A 12,238-nucleotide genomic window follows, 5' to 3' on the forward strand; every position below is an offset into this window, starting at 1 on the left:
ACAGGGCTGTGATGAAATTTTTGGAGATTATTCAATTGTCTGAGAAAACAGTCCATAATTCTGAAGACTGGGCAGCACTTACAGCAATGGTTAAATCAGAATCTGGAAGGGGAGGGGGAGAAAGCGGCAGCAAAATGCATTTTAACTAGCATATTTAGCAAACAGAAAAAAATAAAAACTTTTGTCACTTTTCTAAAACTTAAAACTTTATAAAAAATAAAATCATAAAAATATTGTGAGTAGTGCTTCTGTTTCATTTATTAACTAGAACCTTTGAATGAAGAATAGAGAAGTCAGGAAGTAGGCTGTAGATCTCAGGCTTCATGGAGAGTTGGCTGTTGTGTTTGAGATGTTATGAACTAAAAGGGAACAGGAGTGTCTCAGCCTCCTGAGCTGCATGAACAGACTCTCTTCATGTAAAAGGAGAAAGGAGCTCACCCTTCCTGTGAAATCTGCAGACTGAGTGTTGCTGTTGCAGGAATTTGTATCCCAGCACAGCGAAGCTGAGAAATAACACAAGACATTCTGGCTGTGTGCTTCTTCAGTGCCAGGAGGCCCCAGGGAGTTTGGTGCCGGTGCAGGTGCAATGGCTGATTGGAAATTGTTTTTTTTTTTCCCCTTTGTACTAGTCAAAGTTGCCTAAGGCTTACATTAACAAAGACTAACATTTAAATGAATTGGGTGAAACAGTAAATGGACACAGCATTTCAGCTATGGTGTCCATGCTTTCAAGGTGTGCATGTTTTGAAATCTAATGAAGACCTAGAAAAAGAAAGGTTTTCTCCTTTCTAGCAAAGATTCATTATTTCAAAAATTTAAATGGGTTTTTAAGATTTGTTGAATGAATTTCTATTAAGCAAGTGGAAATACAGTTTAGGTATAATGTTCTCATATTGGTAAGACTATATATTTTCACTTCTGGATTTTAATTGATTCTTTATATAATGAAAAAAAAGTTATTGAGGACAATTAATCTTTTCTTTATATTTAAGATACAAACTTTTTTTTCTTGGGTGGGGGGTGTACCAGGAGTTGAACCCAGGGGCACTCAACCACTGAGCCACATTCCTATCATTATTTTGTATTTTATTAGAGACAGGGTCTCACTGAGTTGCTTAGTGCCTCTTTAAATTGCTGAGGCTAGCTTTGAACTCTCAATCCTCCTGCCTCCGCCTCTTGAGCCTCTGGGATTACAGGCATGTGCCATTGCACCCAGCCTAAGGTACAGACTTTTTAAAGTAAAATATGCTTTTATGTCAACTCTATTTTTATAGTGTGGTTTCAGTGGATATAGGATTCTTGGCTAAAAAATTACCCTGATACTCGATTTTTTTAGACTTTCTGTAAATTTCATATATTTGCTTTAAATAGGTGAACATAAAGTTTATTTTTATGATGAACACTTTTTTAAAAATTTTAAACATTTATTTTTTAGTTGTGGGTCGATACATACCTTTATTTTATTTTTTATTTATGTGGTGCTGATGTTCAAATCCAGTGCCTCATGCATGCTAGGCAAGTGCTCTGCCTCTGCCACAACCCCAGCCCATGATGGACAGTTTTGAAAGTGAAAGTGCATGCTATTATTAGTAATACATCTCTAAACAAAATATTTTAGCAATTACACTAGGAATACAGACATGACCTTAGTTTTAAGCATCAATCAGATATAAAGAGAAGGCAAAAGTAAATGATTCCGAGGCTTTATTCAATCACAGCCTTGTTCCCAAACAGGTTTATGAAGAGACATAATTCAAAAATACATTTTAACAGAAAAGCCTAAAATTACCTGGCTGAAAACTTCCATAGGAATAATTTTTTTTTCATCCTGAATTATAGATCTTAGTCCAAAGAAAGTATGTAGCATGTCGTGTATTTAAATGTATTTGTTAATTTATGCAAGATAATTTCTCAGACACTCAAAAAGGATAAATTAAAAACAGGCTTCTGAGATAATGAGTATAAAAGGATGCAATAATGCCACTCTTCTGGAAAAAATATTTTAAAGTAGAACCAAATCAGAATCATTAGACATAATATTGAATAATAAATCAAAATATGAGAAAATTATATATATATTTCAGTTCATAATATGAGTCTATGATTTGGGGAAAGTAACTTAAATTTTCTGTGCCTCAATTTTCTATCTGCACAATGGATAAAATGATGGTATCTTCATGATAAGGTTGTTGTGAGGATTAAATTGTATTATATACATACATAAAATTTTTATTTGTTTATCAGTATCATTTAAAAGATCAGAATAATTTTTAGCCTTTCTGTATACAAATATATATATATATATATATATATATATATATATATATATATACATACATACACACACACATACATGTATATGTATATATTCTAAAATAAAGAGGATGCATATTAGAGAGCTATTGCTTTTTATTGTTTTACTGAAAATAAAATGTTAACCATATTTTCTAATAATTTATCTTTAATTGTAATAACTTTCAGTCTAAATATTTTTTTCTTGCCTTGTTCAAAATGACAAACAGAATATACATCTTTATGTATATTCTGCTGTCAATAAAACCATTTTGCCCTTTACCTAACATGCAGTCATTCCAGTAATAGCTCTGTAGGGAGTCTTTGGCTATCAAACCTAGAATATTAATTTGCTCATTTCTTCCCTTCCTTCATTTGCTCATTCATTCACACAAGAAATAGTTACCCTGCATTTTCTCTGTTTCAGGGGATAGTGATATGGCAGGGAGTAGTCCAGACAAATTCATGGCGTTTTTATAGCTTTTTGAGCTTCTAGTAAGAAGAGTTGGACACACAAACAGATTTAGAAAAATGGTAGGTGATGCTCTAAAGTTAAAGAATGTAGATTAAGAGCTGAGTGTGACAACAAGACTCAAGGGAGAGGATCTGGTACAAGGTCCTGACTTGTGGGAAAGCACTGCGAGTGGAGAAAACTGCTACAAAAGACTGCAGGATTGAGGCTGCTCAGAGATTTCAGGCAGGACAGGGCAGGGCAGGGCAGGGCAGCCAGAAGAATGTGAACAATGAGAGTGGGCAGGGTGTAGGAGATGGGGTCCTAGAGGAGTCCAGATGCTGGGCAATTCTGAAGGCCATTGTGCAGAAGTTGGCTTTCATTAATGAGCTCTTGGAAGGTTTTGAGCAAAGACCATGTGAACTTCAATACGGAAGTGCTTAGATTTTTGCTTTTAATATAGGTTTCAAGAGAAATGAAAAAAATCAAATTCCTTTGCTCCTTGAAACACTTGCCTACTCTACTAGTCAATGGTAGATTCTGTCCTCCAGGATCGCCCTGCTCTAGTCGGTTTTCTAGGTCCCCGAGTCTAGGTAGGAAAGATGAAAGGAAACAAAAGAGTGGGAGGAAAAAGAGAGGCTAAAAATCATTCTGAGTCTTTTAAATGATACTGATAAACAAGGAGAAATTTAATCTTTTAAATGACAGAAATGTCATTATTGGAAAAAAAGTGAAAATATAATATTTGGCTAATAGATGAAACATGAGATCTACTAGGTAAGAAAATTCCTGCCACAGATTACCTTAAATTAGAAATAACTAATTATGTATGCACATGCCAAAATATGACTACTTCAGCAAATAGGAAATTTACATATACAATGATTTTAATCAAAGGCACATATTTGATTATACAATTATCCATTTTGCATACACAAAATTTGAATTCTGTACATGTGTTTCTGCGTTTGCACATGTACCCAATTATTTTGTTGGTGCAACTTAGAAATCCCTACTTGATATATTAGGGCATCAGTTCTTTTCCATTTATAATAATATGAATTTAGTTTTTCTTGACTAGTAAAACAGAACTCCCTGAGTGAATATAGGAAATGGATGCTGCTTCTACTCACAACAGAGAACCCTATTACATTTCCATTCTCTGCTAAGAAAGCGAAGGAAAAACATGACCCTCCCCCCTCAAATTTGTTGCTTTCTGTCTTCTTGTTTGGAATTTATTTCAAAATTTAAAGAAGACTTGGGTTCACAGGGAGAAACCTTGAGTGGTAATCATATTGAGTTCACTCAATTTTCCACATTGTTAGTCCCTAAATGATGGGAGTAGGTTGTTGATCCCTACTTTTCTTAAGCAATAGAAAAACATTTAGAGCTGGTAAAAAGCACCAAATTTATAGTCCTGAAGACAGATGTTCTCTGTAGAGTTCCTGAGAAAAAAAACTGCCTGAAAAGCAGTGAGGCAAAACTCTTTATTTCTTTATAGTCTCAACGGACAATCAAGATTCTCCTTGGCCCTCCAGGAGGACATTTTGGGACAGTAAGCTGGGTAAATTGGTCACTATAGTGACAGAGCTCTGCATAAGAGGGATGGCTATTTTTTAGTTAAGTCATCCTGATAGCCCCATTGGGACCCAGCCTGATTAAAATCCAATATTATCCACCGCCTAACAATAAGATACTGTTGTCCATTATAGATAGATCATTGGGTACTGGAAGAACATTTTGTCTTCTTAGTCTTTCAGATGAAAGTCTTTTCTTTATTGAGAAGCCTTGAGAAATACATTAAGATAGAATTTGGTACTGTAACTAGACACACAATCACTGCTGCCTGTACCACTGTCTACCTGCAAGCAGATGTGAACTTGTGAGAATTGGATCCTTCATTATGACAAATGTAGAAATCCAGTTTATAAGTGTTCACAATTTCGCCAACTTTGCCCTGATTCTTGGTGGATTTCTAATCAGACTATAAATTCTTTCAAAGCCTTTGAACTTTTGAATTTTAAACCTTGCTATATATCCCAATATTACATTTTCTACAACAAAATTTATCTTGGGTACTTATATGACCCATGTAAAACCACTTAAAATCTGTCTATGGTGTCCCAATAATCTTTTGTGGTCTGATACCTTTCAATGTTCACTTAATCTCTTCAGGGAGAAAATATACTACAGCAATTAAAATAGAGTACTTAAAATATTGTTTTTCTGAGGTATCTGTGGGAATTAGTTCTAGGACCCTCTGTGGATACCAAAAATCCATGGATGCTTAAGTCTTATGTAAAATGGCATAGCATTTGCATATAACCTGCACACACCCATCTGTATACTTTAATTCATCTCTAGATTACTTATAATACCTAACACAATGCAATTGTTATACAAACAGTAGTTTCACTATATTGTTTGGAAAATGATAAGAATAAACATAATCTGTGCATGTTTACTACAGATGCAATTTGCTTTCTCTGTTCTTATTTTAAAATGGTTTTATTAGTGCAATAAATTATGAGTGGTGTTCATTTTAACATATTCATAAACATAATTTGCTCTATTTCAAACCCCAGCATGTCCCCTTTCTCTCTTCTTCTTTCTCCTCTGGTCCTCTTCCTCTACTCTACTGGCATTCCTTCTATTTTATTGTTTGTTGATGTATTATAGTTATACATAAAAGTAGAGTTCATTGTTATATATTCATACATGCATGTAGTATATTTAGGTCAGAAATATCTGACCTAAATATCAAATATCTTTTCAAATATCTTGAAAGCAGAACCTATAGACACAGAGGGCTGGCTTCAGTGAACAAAATCAGTCATATCTGGTGTGACATACTGAACCATTCTCAGACATTCTTGCCCCTGTGTAGTCTCCTTCTGTATGGATTCTGAGACTATCCATGTAAAATATTTTGATTGATGGGATTTTAGCAAGCATAAAACAAAGAGAAGCACTTTCAGTGGGGCTTGTCTTTGCAAATGAGCTGCATTCTATATGGAAACCCAGACAATTTCCTGAAGAGAGATGTCCTCTTGAGAACCTCTGGCAGATGACTCACCAAGTGAGAAGAGAGGCCACATGACCAAGAACATAACTTTCCATTAAGGGTCCAGTTCAATGTGGCCACTCAACTAACACCTCATGGAGGAGAATAATTGCCTAGTATATCATGGAATCATGAGAAATAACAAATGTTTATCATAAGCTACTCATATCTGTTAACTAGTATGATGTAGATTATACATTTTGGATCTAATCTGGGTTCCATTATTTGTTTAGCTATGTGACTTGGGCAAAGTGTTTAAGTTTTTTTAATTTCTCAATTCTCTAGTTCTATATGGGAATTAATTGTACTACTTAACAGGACTATGGAATGGATTAAATAAATTTTAAAATATAAAGAATTTAGCACAGTGCTTAATGAATGACAGTAGATACCATTGATTTTATCATCTCAGCCTTCACCACCATTATGACAAATGCCAACACTACAGGCATCAATGATAACATTAATACCATGAACATCACTGTAGCACCTTCCTGAGAGCTAATGCTTTCCCAATGCCTTTAGTGTCTATTGCCCTGGGGAATGCCAGTCTTTTTTTCACTATGATATTTCTCGAACCAAATATATACACAAAACTTCTTTCATTCTACTTAATGAGAATACAAAGTAATAAAATGACTCTTTTATATATTTCTTCATGTTATTTTGTTAGATTATTTAAGAGATTTGCCAAGATCTCTCAAAGCAAATGAAATGTTCAAATTTGCATTCGTATATTCTTGCTATGAATGATAAGATCTTCAAAAACTTTTGTCTGTTCTGAAAATGAGGGTCTATATACTTCACTAGAAATAATCACCATAGGGAGGAAACTTTATTGTCCTTTCTGCTCTATTAGTAGTACGTAAGAACGTACTTAGTGTATAGAAGCTGTTCTAGAAATGTATTGATTATATTTATTAATTGATATCTGATTGGTAGTTCAATAGCATATGAAATGTAGAACAAGAATGCCTGAGTTTAAATCCCAGTTCTATCATTTAAGAGCAATGTGAGGGAGCTGGATTTGTAGCTCAGTGAAAGAGTATTTGTCTAGCACATGTGAGGCAATGGGTTCGATCCACAGCATCACATAAAAATAATTGCATGAAATAAAGGCATTTTGTCCACCTATAACTAAAAATATTTTTTAAAAAGCAATGTTAACTTGGGAAAATTAATTTCAGTTTTCATATATATACGAATATTACTAGCACATGTTATCTAGGACTGTTCTAGTTCATACAGAACTTTCAGAACCATGCTTAGCAAATAACAAGTACCATTTTACCACCTCGTTGTGATTGTCATTATTATTATTTAGTTATATGGAACACTCTTTACATCTATAATAGTATATATGAAATATTGATTTAAAGAAGAAAAATATATACATATTGAAAGACCAGGAAAGAAGGTGGTGTGTAATCTAAACCAATGGTTTCTAAGTTCCATTCTGGATTAGAGTCATCTAGGGTAATTACTAAAATTCAGATCCTTGCTCACTACATCCTCCACTTTCCATCCTCTATATTTGCACCAAAGAAATTGTGTTTATGTAGTTAGGTTAGAAATCTACTGAAATCAAATGAATATCAATAATGCAAATACAGGAATCATATGAATTAACTAGACAAGATACTTTGGTGTAGAGATTTTCCCAGTGACCAAACATGAATCCAAACATGCTGGCAGTTGCATATTCTACTGAGGGCCTACAGCATGTGACATTTGGATGTATCCTCTCTTCTTTCTGCCTTCCTCTGAACCCTTTCCTTCAGCCTTAGAGAGGCAATAACTACTCTCATGTGATATTGACCCTACTGGAAACTTATAAGGTCTAGTAGCTTCTTGCTTACTAAAAGTGTGTTACACAGAGCATCAACATCACTATCACTTAGGAGTTAAAACAAACAAACAAGAAAACACAAAACCAAAAACTAGAATCTCAAATGTAAGGCACAGGTTCTCAAAGCCATTTCTTAAGGGAATCACCAGGAGCTGAAGCATCAAACTTTGGATGTCAGTTTTCACCTTGAGGATCCTCTGAGTTTATTTTTTCTTAACTCCACAAGTTAATCTTATTTGCAATCTTTGTAAAAAAAATTAATGTAAAGAAAAAGTTACACTAGAAAATTTGAGATTGATTTTGAAACTTCCATTTCCATGGCCTTCAGGCTCCAGGTTTTTAAAAGTCCTTCAGATTATTTTATCCTCATGGACTAGGCCTCTTGGCTTCATTATTTATAGTAACTGACACGTCTTTCCCATTCCAGTATCTGTCCTGTTTTCCTGATTCTCTTGAGATTTTGTTATGGTTTACATATGAGATGGCCTCCCAAAACTCATGTGTCTGAATGCAAACACATTCAGAGGTGAAATTATTAGATTATGAAAGTTGTACCCTAATCAGTGGATTAATCCACTAATATGAATTGACTGGGTGGCAACTGTAGGCAGTTTGAATGTGACTAGAGGAAGAAGCTCACTGGGGGTGTACCTGGAGTATATATATTTTGTCCCTGGTTAGTAGAACTCTCTTTTCTTCCTGGTGTCATGTCCTGAACTGCTTTCCTCCATCATGCCCTTCTGCCATGATGTTCTGTTCCACCTCATGACAGGAATCATCCAACCATGGACTGAACCTCCAAACCAGAAGCCTCTTGTACATCATTTTTGTTAGGTCTTTTGGTCACAGTAACAAAAGCTGACTAAAACAGATTTGAACAGGGAGAACAATTAGACCAGATAGTATTCATTATGTCAGCAGGAATGTAGTGCCAAACCAAAAGCATTTTGTCACATTTTCAAGGCAAAAGTCAAGTACTTTTAATCAGAGCAATGATAATGTCTATGTACTTAGAACTATTGATTCCTGATAACCATTGGTGGTTTTTAAATTCGCTTATTGCCATATTAAGACAACAATTGTCTTTGAACAGATGAAAATATTGGAGAAAACATTTTAAATAAAATTTTTCATGTAATTCACTTTAAAATTACTTGTCTCAAAGAGTTTAACTGTTTTATTTTTTAAATCCTTTTCAGTTTACTCAGGATTAATCAGATAATGAGAGGGAAAGTATAACTACTCAAGTCTTTTTTGTTTTGTTTTGTTTTGCTCTGTTTTGACTATGTGGTTTACCTAAAATTGGGTATTCTGCTCTAGTCTTAAAATTATTCTCTGAACATAGAAAAAAAAAACATTAAATATCAGATCTGAATCAAATACTTGAAAATTAATGCCTTGAAGGGAGTCTCTTGGAAAGGAGGCAAAGGTTGAGAATAATTTTTATAAAAACTTGCTATTTACAATATGGTCCTTAGACAAGAAGCTTTGACATCACTTGGAAGCTGATTAAAATTCGCATTCTTAATCCCTACCTCATAAGAACATGCATTTTTAACAAGAAAGCTTGGTAAACTTTTCTTTCTCCTCCAAACTTCTTGTTATCCTCCTTCAAAACAGCTCCCATTCTGGCCATGTTAGTTTTACCAAGCAGACTCTTCTAAGGGAGTAAGAGGATGCAATACAAAGATACTTTTACAGTTTCTTTTTTTCCCTTATTGCAAGTGAATAAGAGAGAAAAAACTATTTTTTTTCTCTCAATTTGCCCAATACTTGTAAATACCCAAGGAAATAAAATGGGTGACAATCTGATGTAAAGTCTTCTTTTTATAAATCCGGTAATGAGAGAATCCTTAAATATCCCAACTTATTAGTACTATAAAGCCACACAGATATATTGGGTTTATTCTTTCAAGATAACAGGAAAGATAGCAACTTCTCCAGAGGTACATTAGACTGATAAGAACAATATATCCATTCATCTTAACTTTTAATGAATAATCATAGCAAGGCAAGGCAATTATGTAAATTAAAGCATGCTAATTATTTTTCTTCTTTTTCTTATAAGATTGTTAAAAACACAAAAATAATTATTCATATCAGTAAGTGTTGGGTGCTTTACTATCAACCCAAATACTATAAAACATACCTGATAACTACTCAAACAGAAACTAATGATATATCACTTTTCTAATTGGTTGAAAGATTGTTTTAATAAATGAAGCATCTGTGGTAATAAACATCTACACTGACAAAATCTGTTTAAAAACTAAAATTTTGGTTTTAATTGGAAAAAGGAAAGAAAAAAATAATCCTAAAATGCCTATTAGAGAACCTGCAGAAAACTCTTTCAACAAACTCAACCAAAGTTAACATAGATAAAATAAATCCTTTTGAATCTCAGAAAAGAATATCATAAAGGTTGAAGGAAAGCAAATAGAAATAATCCAAAACTTACCACAGTTGTTCAGTTAATGGACAGGCACCATCATCTGAAACAAAAATGTATTTGATATTGGGATCACAAAAAACTTCCAAAACTTTCAATTTAAACAGGTTAAAAAACATTATAGAAGAAAAACTGAACAAGGAAAGAAGATACCTATTTTGATATCATTTAGTGATTTGAGATGAAAGTATTTTCAGGCCAAAATAAATGACAGGTTGTTTTTCAAAATCATTTTTATAGGCACACCTGTTCATGTATATGTTGTATCATATCTTTTGATATATGTATTTAAAAGGTAGGTACAAAAAGAGTCACCTGTGTAACAATCTTGGTCCTGGAATAAACAAATTCTTGAACTATTTATCCTATTACACAACTCTCATAATGCCACATACACTGCATACCTGAGTTCAGAACTCTAGTTTATCTACTCAAAATTCAAAGTATTTAGTGTAGTGTTCATGGTCTTTGATCAGATGCTCTATTCCAATTCTGGAAATTTTTTCCATTATAATTCTCCAATGCACATTCCTTCTACCTTTCAAGTTTATCTCTCACTATTTTCCCTGTGCCCTGTATTCAAATCTTGAACAGCCCCTCCCTCCTTCCTTCTCTTTCTTTCATAATGCTTTAGTTCACCTTTATATTTAGGACCTCAATTATGACACTGAGGCTCCATCTCATGTTCTAGATGTAGGTGTTATACTTTTCTCTGCTCAATGTGCCTGCCCAGACCTGCTGTGTCTCTGGCATCAGAGATGCTGAGACACTGGTCGAGCTAGAGGTAACATTATATTTAGCACACAAGATAACACATGGGGTACATTTTCTTTTGGTTCACCTACCATCTTTGATATGAAAAATGTAATTCATTGTACCTGTTTCTCCTAATAATGGGAAAGTGACAAGAATAGTAGTATTATTACTGAAACTTTTCAATTTCAAGAAGCAATTAGGAATTGAAGGCATCGTAAATTCCTCCTATGGATTAATTACTTTTAAGTAAATTCTTAAAGATTTTTTTTTTCTAAGCCAGGCATGGTGATGCACACCTGTAATTCCAGTAATTATGGAGATTGGGTAAGGACAATTGAAAGTTCTAGGCAAACCTCAGCAACTAAGACCCTGTCTCAAAATTAAAATAAAGGTCTGGAGCCAAGCATGGTGGCATGTGCCTGTAATCCAAGGGGCTCTGGAGGTTGAGGCTGGAGGATTATGTTTTCAAAGCCAGCCTCAGCAATACAGCAAGTCCCTAAGTAACTTAGTGAGAACCTATCACAAAATAAAATATAAGAAAAAAGGGCTGGGATGTGGCTCAGTGGTTAAGGGCCCTTGGCTTCAATGCCTGGTACCAAAAAAAAAAAAAAAAAAAAAAGCAAAAGGGAGGTAAATAATTCATAGTAGCCCTGTGCTGGTACACCATATGTTTTAAATTATGTTTTTAATAATAATGATAGACTTGAACTATAAATATGCTCATCCCAGAAGCAAGACTGAAATTAGTTGGATAATTTCAGTAGAAGAAAGCATCTATCTTGTTCTAGAAATGAACTGCTAATATTACTATTGGTAACTTTGTATTCCTATACTAGACCAGACTCAGGCTATATGAAGCACGAAGGTGTTTGGCCCACTATAATGTCCCATCTTTCACTCCCCTCCTGGGCCTACAAACCACTTTTGACTCAAAACATTAGGAAATAACTGTAATTACTCATGTCAAGTTTGTTTTGATTGATTCAGATTATTATAAATTGGCTATTTCTTCATTTCATTAAGGACTTTCCTTCCTTTTTCATGTTCTATATTACACATCAACAGAAAGTATTACTGAACTGAAAAATATAACCTTAAGAAGCAGATGTAAAGATTTTAATAAAGAAATTTAAAATAAAATGATGCTTAACTAATTTGGTAAAAAGGAGAATTTTACAAGGTTATTTTTACCTAATGATAGAATGTATATTTCAACTAAAGACGGACAGTAATATTTCAACATTCAGCTTCTTGGATATAGTGCTTTTCATTCCTATCTCCTCCAGTTCTTATCAGAGAAACATGAGTCTAATATATAATAAAGACAAATAAAAAATTTTTAAGTAATTTGGAGAAACTTCTAGAGTAGAATAATAC

The 12,238-nt window shown here is 33.8% G+C and overlaps 1 protein-coding gene and 1 long non-coding RNA gene across 15 annotated transcripts in view; one reads left to right on the top strand and one right to left on the bottom strand.

Annotated features, from left to right (window-relative positions):
* Positions 1-12,238, bottom strand: part of Ptprd (protein tyrosine phosphatase receptor type D) — a 2,207,759-nt gene that overhangs the window by 1,002,912 nt on the left and 1,192,609 nt on the right. For all 14 annotated transcript variants that reach the window (XM_058579708.1, XM_058579705.1, XM_058579707.1 and 11 more), the window contains one exon: positions 10,115-10,148. The gene's annotated coding sequence lies outside the window, so the exon portion shown is untranslated. The remainder of the gene's footprint in view (positions 1-10,114; positions 10,149-12,238) is intronic.
* The window catches only part of LOC124093411 (uncharacterized), a 113,760-nt gene that overhangs the window by 82,761 nt on the left and 18,761 nt on the right, over positions 1-12,238 (top strand). The gene's annotated exons all lie outside the window — the stretch shown is intronic.

This window comes from Marmota monax, unplaced genomic scaffold (assembly GCF_021218885.2).
Source record: "Marmota monax isolate L192 unplaced genomic scaffold, Marmota_monax_Labrador192_F-V1.1 WCK01_AAM20220418_F8-fsc00124, whole genome shotgun sequence".
Classification (NCBI taxonomy): domain Eukaryota; kingdom Metazoa; phylum Chordata; class Mammalia; order Rodentia; family Sciuridae; genus Marmota; species Marmota monax.